A 12,909-nucleotide genomic window follows, 5' to 3' on the forward strand; every position below is an offset into this window, starting at 1 on the left:
GCTAGAGATCAGGGGCTGAACATGACAGGGAACTAAGAGAATAAAAAGCGCAATAACGTCGCGACGGTACCGAACAGGCGCTCGGAGACTCATCCGTTAACCGTTTCGGCGATTTTATGTAGGAATGGCCAGCTCAGAGCTTTAACAAGCACCAGAGCTAAAGACAAATGGTCTACAACTTCAAAATGTAGTCAACAATGAGAATTTATTAAAATATAAACATAATTTAATCAATTTTTTTCAGGGAAAACTATTAATCTGGAATGTATCCATAGAAAACTTAGAGATATGCAGTTTTTGAGGGATGTAGGATACCCTTCATACACTGTTGGCTCATATAGTATTTAAATAGTGTAAAGATAACTCCTGAAGAACTTTAATGGATCTTTCAGACATTGCTTTTAAAAGTGTACAACTTCTAAAAGCATATAATAAGATCTAGGAAGGCTTATTATTTCAACTTGAGATTAATATAATAGAATGAGTATTTTACACTGGATCACTCATGGCAAGATGATAATAAAAACAGGATATATCCTAGGATATAATTTTATGATCTTTCTGAAAGATATTTTTTAAATATACTTATTTTAAGAAAAAGTGATGTTGACCCCGACGTGATTTGAACACGCAACCTTCTGATCTGGAGTCAGACGCGCTACCGTTGCGCCACGGAGTCTTGTAAATTACTGACGCGCCATATTTTAAAGGTTGGTACCTTTAGGTTTATTATTATCATTAATTTTTTTCATTGCATTTGTCAATTTTTTAAATTTACTTTTTATTAACATACATTGTTTAAATAAACTATTAATACAATTTTAAATACACATTTAAAATCGTATTACAAACATAACATAAAACTATCAGACATACTTCTGTCTCATTTTGACTTGGGTAAGACGAGAAGGAAAAATCCGCTTCGATATGCAAACGAACTTTATATTTTTACAAAATGCATTTATATGCATTTGGTATAATTTATTGGATAGGCTATACTTACATATAAGTCTACATAAACAGGAATCACTTTATTTCTTGAAAATGTACTTTTGATTGTATAATTTAAATACTAACCATTGCGCAAAAATTATTGTACCACCATCGGATTCAGTGTAAAATTCTTTATAAAACACGAAAGTTTCATTAACGTACGATTATTAGAACGTTAATGAGAACAAAAATACTGAAAATGGCCAGAAATTGCACATTTTCAGGACTACATGGAAAAGTTGCTAAATTATTTCATATCTTGTATAAAGATAAAACTCTCACAATATATGTATTTTGGTGTGAAAGGAACGAAAATCCTGATAAAAATCCTTTAGAATGTATAGTTTTTAAGATATCTGAGATAAGCAGAAATATGTTTATTTCTTGAAAATTTACTTTTCATGGTATAACTTAAATAGTAACCATTGTGCAAAAATTATTGTACCACCATCGGATTCAGTGTAAAATTCTTTATAAAACACGAAATTTTCATTAATGTACGATTATTACAACGTAAATGACAACAAAAATACCGAAAATGGCCAAAAATTGCACATTTTCATGACTATATACATGGAAAAGTTGCTAATTTGTTTCATCTCTCGTATAAAGATAAAACTCTCACAATATATGTATTTTGGTGTGAAAGGAACGAAAATCCTGATAAAAATCCTTTAGAATGTATAGTTTTTAAGATATCTGAGATAAGCAGAAATATGTTTATTTCTTGAAAATTTACTTTTCATGGTAGAACTTAAATACTAACCATTGTGCAAAAATTATTGTACCACCATCGGATTCAGTGTAAAATTCTTTATAAAACACGAAGTTTCAACGTAAATGACAACAAAAATACCGAAAATGGCCAAAAATTGCACATTTTCATGACTATATACATGGAAAAGTTGCTAAATTATTTCATCTTTCGTATAAAGATAAAACTCTCACAATATATGTATTTTGGTGTGAAAGGAACGAAAATACTGGTTAAAATCCTTTAGAATATATAGATCTTAAAATATCTGAGACATACTTCTGTCTCTTTTTGACTTGGATAAGTCGAGAAGGAAAAATCCGCGTTCCAAAGGAACCTTATATTTTTACACTGAATTTGCTATAATTTAGTGAAAAGACTATATTTACATATAAGTCTACGTAAACATTAATTAGGCACGTTATTTTTAAGGTGGCTTCTATGACGACAAAAATCTAGTCAGTATAAAACTAATAACGAATGAAAACTTCGAACTTGGGGTGTCGACTACTAAGAAAAATATCGATATATCGGTGTATTGGAGAAAGAAAATTATATCATTTTCTATAAATATATATTCGACACATCGGTCAAAGATATATCGCACAAATATATCGATATTTTTTCGGCTACTTCGCACGCTTTTTGTAAATAAAATCTCATGATGACCGAAACTATGCAAAATCGAGGATCCGTTAAACTAAGAAGAACGAAAGTAACCGTTAACGAGACAAATTTTAAATTTCGCGCCCACTTAAAATCATCAGTTGGAGCAAAATTGAAGCAACAAAAAAAAACTAATCGCTGTACCACATAATAAAAATCGAATTGGTCCTGGTGCTGCTACAATATCAATCTATTTTCGTGTAAGAAATTTCAGAGGGTATAAAAAACGAATTAAAATATTTCGGAGAAATTTATCTTTAAATTGGCAGATATAAATAGTTACTCGTTCCTATTGAAGTCAGAGTTCGTGAAAATGTCTTGAAATTACCGTGGTATGACAAAAAAAGTTTTTTCACAGAGTATCTGTTTATGTTTGTGTAACCTCGTACTCTATAGCACTAGTTAGATAAAAAAAACCGGCTAATAAAACGGTTGTATGAGTTGATTGATCATTAAACGAACTGCAGAACCTTATAACGTGATTTCAATGGAAGAAAATTTATGCGAGTCAATTGTTACGGCTCTACTTTTCATTTTGATTTTGAAGAAGAAATAGAAAATCCTTCTCTCTTTTAACTTCAGTGATGGACTTTATCCTTAGTGATGAAGTCAATTATATCTAGTGCTTTGTGTCATTTCTTAAAATATACTTATTAATTTGTTACTAGTTGTTGATAACTAAGCAATAATTGGTCTTGACAATAATTTAAATCTCCATCGTCCTATATTAGTTTCTATTGTAATAATGTCTATGTATTAACACAGCTATTTTTCAATTAAATCCACCTCACTACACTACACTTGATTATTTTGAGTCCGGTTCCCTTTGTGGTTATCCAGGAGTTGTAATATTTCGATATTGACATGAGAATTGAGTGTATCCTCATGTTCCCTTAAAATTTCCTTGGTTTCCTGAGCGACAGTCGGTGTCTAAAGGTCTCCATGCAAGTAATCAGTCCTGTAATATCTCGCTGTTCCTACAAAACTTGTATTGTATTTATATTAGTTTTAGAACGTCCCCATAATTGAATTACGTATGTCCATATAGGTTTCAATTAGCATTGGGAACTATCGACTGAAAGCAGCCGAAACAGTCGATAGTCAAAAAACTAGCGACTGAAAATAGTAATTACTATATTCAGTCAAACGAACGGTTCGACTATTTTTTTTCCAATTCGTGATGTCAGGCGAAGACGAACCCTTTCTTGTATAAATTGTGAGAGAAGAAAGGACAGATATAATTGCTTGGAGCAGATAATTTAATATGTGCTTATATTTTCCAACTTTAGCATAAGCGAGATGGAGATGTACATATTCACTCACGCACTAACATTAAAAAAGAAAAGGAAAAAAGTAATTACTGAATACTATTAATATGCGAATAATAATTTCATTTTAAACGAAGTAGAATTACGTTTATATCTATGTTCTGTTATGTTCTGTTGATCTGTAAAAAGGAATTGACTTTTTATATGGAATGAAATAATACCCCAGAAATGATCTTTCGTATTTTAATATGTTAATTGCTATTTTTAAATAGTATACTGTAATAAATATAGACAATACAATAGAACTTAAACAAAACCCAAAAAACTAAAGATGTAAATAAAATAAAAAGAAACTAATCATGAAATAATTAAAAATGATAGCACAATAACTAGTAGAGCTTTTTTAAATAAACTAAATGCTTTATTTATTATTGAACGGAAATATTTTTTAACAAAAATCGAGAGAGTAATCGAAATATTACCTATTATTGCCATAAAAACATTCAAAATTATTTTACTATTTATTATTCACAATTTTAATCACAACTCAACCCTAATTTTACCCTATTACATTAACAATCTTGAAAAATATCGTTCCAAAATGATGCTCTATTAATATACAATATATTGTTATTTACAAGCAAACTACCAAAAAAATCATAAAACCATATATATATTACATATAAATTTATGTAAGCACAAATTGGGTACATTTTTGTCAAGATCGCGGCTACGACGACAGAGCCAGAACGTTAAAAATCAGTCGAATAAAACTAGTAGAACCAAAAATAGTCACCAAATGTACACGACTGAAACAGTCGCTAGTAAATAGTGAGAAAATCAGTCGGACCGAAAATAGCGACGGAAAACAGTGGACTGAAACAGTCATTTGGTAGAAAGTAGTAAAATCAGTCGAACCAAAAATAGTGACTGAAAGAGTCGATAGTAAAAAGTAGTTATTTACTAAACAGTCGCCAGTCGATTTCAGTCGATAGTTCCCAACACTAGTTTTAATACTTGTTTTTATAAGAGCAATTTATTATGTACCGCCCCGGCTTCGCACGGGTGCAATGCTGATACTAAATTAAATACACTACAGAAAAAATATGAACATTGTATATAAAAACATAGCGGCCCGCTCCGACTTTGCACGGGCATAAAATATATATGCCTATGTCACTCAATGAAAACATGATTAAAATCGATCCAGTATTTTTGGTTCATTCATTACTGCCCTTGGCCTGCACGCATTAAATTTGGAGTAAAACAATTCCTCTTCCCCTATACTTACTATGAAGATTTCCTGCTATCTTTGGAATATCTAAATTCATACAATTTTTATTACATTACACATTTTTAAACGCAAATTTTAAATTTGTAGTATCTCCGAAAATATTTGTTTAATTTACTTGCTGTAAGGAACCATATTGATCTATATTAATTGCACACTGTATTTAAGGTACTTAATTCGATAAGGATTAATGCCGTATTGCTTAAAATAGCTTCGTAAATAAGCCATTTTCTCACGTAAAAAGTAAACAATAAAAATGGTTAATGTGGGTTATCCCTAAAAGATAAACATATACCATCGCGGACTTTTTTGTAGACCTTTTTATGGTGTACAATACTGTAGTACATTAATTTGATCTAACTCGTAGGGTTAGGCAGCGTTTTTGCTAATTGCTAAATAAGCCTAAAAAATTAGGTTAATTTACGACATCATGTTAGAAACACTATCACTCTATCTATTGAAAAAAACCGCATCAAAATCCGTTGCGTAGTTTTAAAGATTTAAGCGCACATAGAGATATAGGGACAGAAAAGGCGACTTTGTTTTATACTATGTAGTGATTAATAACTGTGATTATTTCCAATTAACCAATACTTCCAGAGAAGTTTCACATCAAGATTCATTTCGAGTTACTTAGAGTTGTTGCTATGATATTGTATTGCTATGATATTGGAATGATAATATTATTTATTGTTATTGGCGCTTGTGCGGTCTGATTATACATGAATTGCACCTGCATAGAGTTGCTTTTGTTAAAGTAATAATTATTAATACATTTTTTGTCACATATCACATATAATTTAGACACTGTGAAATTGGAAGTAAAACGAATTTTCTCTTTGTTGATGTTAATTTTTAACATTTCTTCAAAGGAAATTGCGGAAAACATTCACAGAACTGTCAAATATTATTTTTGTTCTAACGCCATCTAGTGTCAAACCGGCCGGAATTTTACAGCGCGGTATATAATGTATTCATTATCATTTTATTCTATTTATCCCACCTGTTTAATGCCAAAGTACACGTTCACTTAGAAAAAACACGCTAATATAAACAAATCCGGACTATAAACTTCAGAGACGACTTATTTAGAGAACGCTGATGACAATTATATTGCATCGCTCTCTAATACATATATCTTGCGGCAGGTAAACCAGAATATAGCTTAAATTACTTGTCAGCGTCGGAAGATTACATTAGTCAGGCCTAGCGTTATACAATTTGTTCGTTAGTGTGATCATAAACATTGAAGCAAACTTGAACTTGAAATGGTGACTTTATACATACCTCGGTCAAAGTAATAATAACAAGTGCTGGTAAGTAAATAACCCCAAATTCTCATGTATATATGAGTATACAGAAGGGTGACTATATTGTTAGGTTCCTACATGTATTCTGCTCATTTTCTCTATGTAAAAAGGCATTTACTAATAAACTTTGGTACAGTATGATACAGATATGATATGATATACGATTTGAATTGAATACATTTATTTTATTGAATAACTTGAGAGAAAAGGTTTCGTGCTGTTTTTGGATATCGAACAGACTCGATGAAAAAAACATGAAGTTATTTTTTAGTTCCGTACAATATTAGGCCAATTGAAAAGTCCCCGGGCTGACACATAGATGGCGATACTAGAAATAAATATATGCGATTTTTAGTTATCCCTAATCCTCAAGGGACGCGTGTATAAATTTGATTGAATTATAGCATTTTGAGTGAGCAACTTTTGTTATTATGAAGAAAATGGATAAAAAGGAATTTTGCGCGTTGATAAAATTGAAGCAAAAACTTGGCTTGATGCCAAGTTTCCGAACACTATCCCAGGAAAATCAACCATCAGGGATTGGTATGCTAAGTTTAGACATGGTGAAATGAGCACCGAATACGATAAACTGAACGTCCACTGTACGCCCAAAAGAGGTTGTTACCGACGAAACCTTTTTAAAAATCCACACAATGATTTTGAATGACCGTAAATTAAAACTGAATGAAATAGAAGATACACTAAAGATATCAACTGAACGTCTACACGAATATTTGGGCATGCGAAAGCCCTGTGCAAAATGGGTGCCGACTGAGCTCATTTTTGATTAAATGCAACGACAAGTTGATGATTCGGAGCAGAGTTTGAAAATGATCAAGCCTAATAAACCCGATTTTTTGCGTCGATATGTGACAATGGATGAAACATGGCTTCATCATTTCACTCCGAAGTCCAATCGACAGTCATCCGAGGAGACTGCACACGATGAACCCGCTCCAAAGCGTGGGAAAACGCAACAGTCGGCTGGCAAGGTTATGGCGTCTGTATTTTGGGATGCGCATGGAATAATTTTGATCGACCACCTTTAAAATGGAAGGACCATCAACAGTAACTATCTCCTGTATTCTCCAGATCTGGCCCCCAGCGACTATTTCCTGTTCAGATCTCAAAAGAATGCTCACTGGGAAGAAATATTCGTCGAATGAAGAGGTGAATGACTGAGGCCTATTTTGAAGCAAAGGACAAAACGTACTACAAAAATAGTATCGAAAAATTGGAGAGTCGCTATAATCAGTGTATCACCCTTGAAGGGAATTATGTTGAATAAAAAAAACTAATTTTGGGAAAAAAATGTTTTTTTTTATGGTAGGCCGGGGACTTTTCTATTGACATGTTATATAATATTGAGTAGTTTTAAAGACAAATGGATGTTTGTGTATTTATATATTGATAAATAAATTAAATCTTTATTAAATATTTGTTTCCATACATGTTGTTTTATTTTCTCTATATCCCTTTGAAATTAATTATAGTTATAGTATATAAACGTAAAATAATAGACAAACTTGGTTAAATGGAGTTTTAAATGACATTTTAGGTTAATTTGGGAAGTATGGGAAGAATTTACAAGAATTATAACTTTGGTTTGTTATTCTAATGTTAATATATTGATAAATAATAATTTAATTTTCTCTTCAAAAAGACCCTTTATATTATATTTTCTATATTATGGAAGATAAAAAAATGTACAAAACATTTTTAATTTGAGCCTTAATATAATTTTTAATCAAATGTACGTATAATTTGCAAGAACTGGCATTATTGCAATTGTAAATGCTTGTACGCATGCCATGATCCTCAGAATTAGACTTTTGTTTCGTAACCCCACTGTATCTAATAAATATTTGCAGGAACGACTCCGTGGCGCAACGGTAGCGCGTCTGACTCCAGATCAGAAGGTTGCGTGTTCAAATCACGTCGGGGTCACATCACTTTTTTTCAATCTCTTTCCATCATGTATCTTTATATTTTTGAGGACCCCAAAAAAAATATTTGCAAGAAATTCCAAGAGTCATTCTTTGAGCTGACTAATATGTTATAATAGACGATTTTCCCACCACCGTGATGGCAACTCTGGTTCAAATATTCAAGTATATCGTCTAGAACTATTTAAAAAACTTTCAAAATTGTCGAGGTGTTGTCATTTCTAATTTTTACGTATCTCTCATTTTAAAATCAATTCCGAAACTATCAACCGTTGTAGTAAAATTTTAAAAACTCTTCGGTCGATATACGTAATCAAGTTCATTAGCTATCTTACTCAAATTAGAATATTTCTAAAATCATTTTGTGAACTTGTTTATTCTGTGCCATGTTCAGCATCATCAGTGTGTGTATGGTTTCGTTTGTATTCAACAAATTTACAACTACAGCAGTTGATGTCCCTATTGCTTACTCAATATCTATGTTCGAGATATGCAAACACTCTTGCTTGCAATATTAGCTCCTATACAGTTAATTCTTAATCACAGATTCGTATGTTTCAAAAGAAACCACTGAGAAACGTATGTTATAATTTTAAAATCTCTCAATGTATCTTCTTTAAAAAAGACGTTGTATTTGTATTTACCTATTCCATTTTTTTGGTGATTCCAATATGTACAACAACTACTATTCCAATGTTGAATTTATAGCCAAATTATCCTTTTATAGGGTTAAATCAAAGGATACATTGTGTCCTATTATCGCTATACACTTTATTGAAAATCTTATATAAACATCTGGACTGAAATGCAAAGAACCAAGAATGATGTACGATTTCATAGGATATTCCCTTAAGTTTATCATTGATCACTTTCAAGAACTATATCATTTGATACCCAGTATAAACCAAAATATTTGTGAAACCTTTTATTTTAATACTATTGATGAAGATACCAGCTATATACGTTAATGACATTGGACAGGTACCCGTTACAGACACAACTGTCAAATTAGGCGTCGACAAGATGAATTTTAATTCTCTTGGCGGGCTAGATAAAACTAAACCCATAAAAAATTAATAGCTTTGCCATGTTGTAACGAAATTTCGAATCGGTGCTTGGTTTAATATGTTTAGCAGGAGTTGCGATCAATTTATTTCGAGACGTTTCAACAGATTATTATTTTCCAAAACGATTCCTGATATAAATGAGTGTTTGCAAAGATTGAACTAATAGTATGTGGGCACAAAAAACGAGATGTCTGAATTATACAAATAACCAGATCGATTAGTGAACATGTCGGGGTTTCTAGCTTTAATGACTTCCTGAAAAAAAAATCGTTTTACGAAAACCAGGACTGGAAATACTTCTTTCTTTTGATGTTTTTAGTAGTCTGGCACGATATTGGCTGTCATACGTTTTGAAAACCAATGAACATCCCATAATGTTTTTAGTAATTTATCGGTAATATTGATTTTAGTCTTAAAATTGATACTGAATGTAGGAAATAATTCGTAACTTTCTCAAAATGATGCTTCAACGGTTTGTCCTCCACGAGGTAGTTGCGATTAGCCTTTATTTTGATTTATTTTACTTAGTTAAGGTTAGAATGTAGGAAATAATCACTATTTATCAAAAATGTAGCTTTTCGGTATAAGATGTTTCTGCAGGAAACTGTAGTAACTTTATGAACAATATTTATATAATAGATAGCATAATAACGTAAGAAAAACTATTATCTTGACTAGGAAACATGTTTACAATAGTTTTTATGCTTTAAAAGTAGTGAATTCGATATGAAAATCAGAGAACCACGTTCACATCCTCCGCAGCGTAGTAACGAAGAACGTAATGTCAAGTGCTTCAAGAATTGTTTGAGTTATTGGGAGTTGACTTATCAGAAATAAACCAAATTCCCAAAAATCTTAGAAATTATAAGGAGGGAAAAATGTTATCATTACCCTTAAACTAAAAGCCAAGTTCGTTGAGATTGAGAAGATATTTTTACATGCGTTGAAGAAAAATGTATACATTAAAGTTCCAGGAGCAGCAACACTTTGTTTCTCTAACATCAACCTTTCTAACTTTAAAAAGAATACAACAAGACGACATTGTTATAATAACCTTTCTTCTAATAATAATCATCCTGTGTATATTTACGTCTTTGGTTTTATCTCATTATTTTTTGAAAGATTCTTTTAAAGATTTCAATAAACTACGATCATTGGAGAATAATAATGTCAGCAATGAATTTAAATCAACCCGAAAATTGTTGATAAAAGTGCTAAAAACAACCAAAAAAAGACCGCATACATAATTTTAAAGGAAATCATAAAAATAAATGTCCAGAATAGCCGCTTCTATATATAAAATCGCTAATTAAGTAACCGCAACATTTTGGCGTGTCAATAAAAGTTAAATAGTCGGATATGGGGCCATTTCCGTTTCTTGTGTTCTCTGCACGTCTCATAATGACCGCTAATAGTGACAAATGCATCATGTATATAAAAATCGAACCATTTATAACTAAAAATACGACAGATTTACAGCTTAAGGGGGTACGTGCAAACGACTGACGATTTCAAACGTATGGGAAACCAGCAATATCTACTAAGATGAAGACATTTTAAATAAGAAACCTGCTTATTTCTGGAAATTTATTTCGTACCATTCGAAGGGATTCTCCTTGAATATGTACATTGAAGGTTTTTCTAGTTTTCGAAAAAAAGTTTTTCGAGGGGAGCTAAATCAGGCGCGTATGGCGGACGCAGAATCATTACGTTGTTTTTTTTGAAGAAAAAGTAAAAAATCGTCAATACTGTGTGACAGGGACCTTTACTGTAATAAAAATACGACGATAACATGCAAATGACGCTTAAAATTAAAATAATTTATTGTCATTAATTATTACACTGATTTTTTGATGTTTTTATAATTTGTAATACCATTTTCACGTTCTATAATTTTTTTATCATTATAATTTTGCCATATAATAAAAAATTGTAAATAAAATAGTAGAACGACGTGGACTCAATGTCTTAGAAGAATATGTCAATTAATTAGTGTAATTAGAACAGGCCCAGTGTATCGACATTAATTTTTTAAAGCTTACAATTGCAGTACAACAGTACTTATATCACAGAGCTCTTTTACTAGTGTTAACTTATAGTCAGTCTTCTTGATTTGGCCTGTTTCTCTGATATAGTCATCCCAGGTTCGCTTAATTCCTTAAGTTTTTACTTTCCAAGTTCTCTTTACCGGTGGAAGAAATGGAAGACACTAATTGCATGCGCTGTAAGGGTCTCTACAAATTGAGTTGTATCCTTTCGTACTCTTCCACTGATTAAACACTCAGGTATTTTCGTATTTCCTTATTTTTCGTCTTGTCCTTCTCTGTTACACCCCTGACATTCATTTCCATCCCTACATAAGTGAATTTACTTATTATAATATATCCGATCTGTTTCAGATGTACTGTAGGTTTTTTGACCTATCATTTGTTATTATTACATCATCTGGAAATGGTCTAACCGACATTTCTGTTTTGTTTCATGTTTTTATACTCTGTAAGTAGTCCTATTTTGTCTATTTTATAAGTCGTTGTTCATATTTCATCCACTAACTTTTTATTATGGTTATTTGTACAAAAATACAGATATAGATTATAGATATATCAAATGGATTTCTAGACTAGAAACCCCTTAAGAAGATGAATCTGTTTTTAAAACAAAAGAACCTGAATAATCTCAACGTATTTCTTTTTTGTTGTTGTTGATGCTATTAGCACATCCGCTGCAAACATTTATTAACTTAAATTAACTACACCATATGGTTTTTTTTCGTTATGTAACATGTCACTATATTTATAAAATAATTTTGTCGAACGGTTATTAAAAATTCTGATCGATTTTTTCGATGGTATCTTCTGTAAGTATACCCAAATATGTATCGAGTCGAGACACCTGTTTGATGTACATTTTGTGTGGATTACACCTGTACTGTATTATCATTTCCTGTTCCTTTGAAAGGCTTTATTAATTATTAAGAGATAGAAGGAATGAATGGTCGCTATGTGTTTCTAACTAGTAAATCTATTATTTATTAATTAATATGGGTTTTAATTATTTGTTGAATACATTCATTAGCCACTAGATGTACTAGAATGTTTTAAATATTATATATAAAACAAATTATTTAAAATAAAAACAAGTGACTTCATGACTTACAGAGTTTTTTGGGTCCCTAAGACGTTCTACTGGCACTGATAAAATGTGATGTGTATTCTCCATAAAAATATGTATATGGGCCAGTGTGGTGTGAACAATAGGATGTTATACTGCTTCTATTTTAAACGTTAAGTTTTCTTATGAAAGATCTTGACCTGAACCCTTTAAGAAAGAAATTCTGACAATTGGTTGTGGTAGGCCAGGTCTCAGTTCAGCTGTTTCAGCAGATTCTTGAAGGTTTGAATAATACTTAAACTTGTTCTAAAAATCTATATAGGAATATCACTCGAAGTAAGTTAATTGATAAAGAACCCCTGAAAATTGGTTGTGGTCACAGTCCATCTGTTTCTGCAGATTCTTGAAGGTTTGAATAATACTTAAACTTGTAATGATATCTATAGAATATCACTCAAGGTGGTTTTATAAAAACAATGCAACTCTCATATAACTAAAAAAGC

The 12,909-nt window shown here is 31.4% G+C and overlaps 2 non-coding genes across 2 annotated transcripts; one reads left to right on the forward strand and one right to left on the reverse strand.

The window, feature by feature from the left end:
• Positions 1 to 607: 607 nt before the first annotated feature.
• TRNAW-CCA (transfer RNA tryptophan (anticodon CCA)) lies at positions 608 to 679 on the reverse strand. Its single transcript has one exon. It is a non-coding gene; the product is annotated as a tRNA-Trp (tRNA).
• A 7,478-nt stretch (positions 680 to 8,157) lies between these two features.
• TRNAW-CCA (transfer RNA tryptophan (anticodon CCA)) lies at positions 8,158 to 8,229 on the forward strand. Its single transcript has one exon. It is a non-coding gene; the product is annotated as a tRNA-Trp (tRNA).
• The last annotated feature ends 4,680 nt before the right edge of the window (positions 8,230 to 12,909 follow it).

Source organism: Rhynchophorus ferrugineus, unplaced genomic scaffold (assembly GCF_030347505.1).
Source record: "Rhynchophorus ferrugineus isolate W39M unplaced genomic scaffold, kcgeb_rfMv2 rfM7, whole genome shotgun sequence".
NCBI lineage: Eukaryota > Metazoa > Arthropoda > Insecta > Coleoptera > Curculionidae > Rhynchophorus > Rhynchophorus ferrugineus.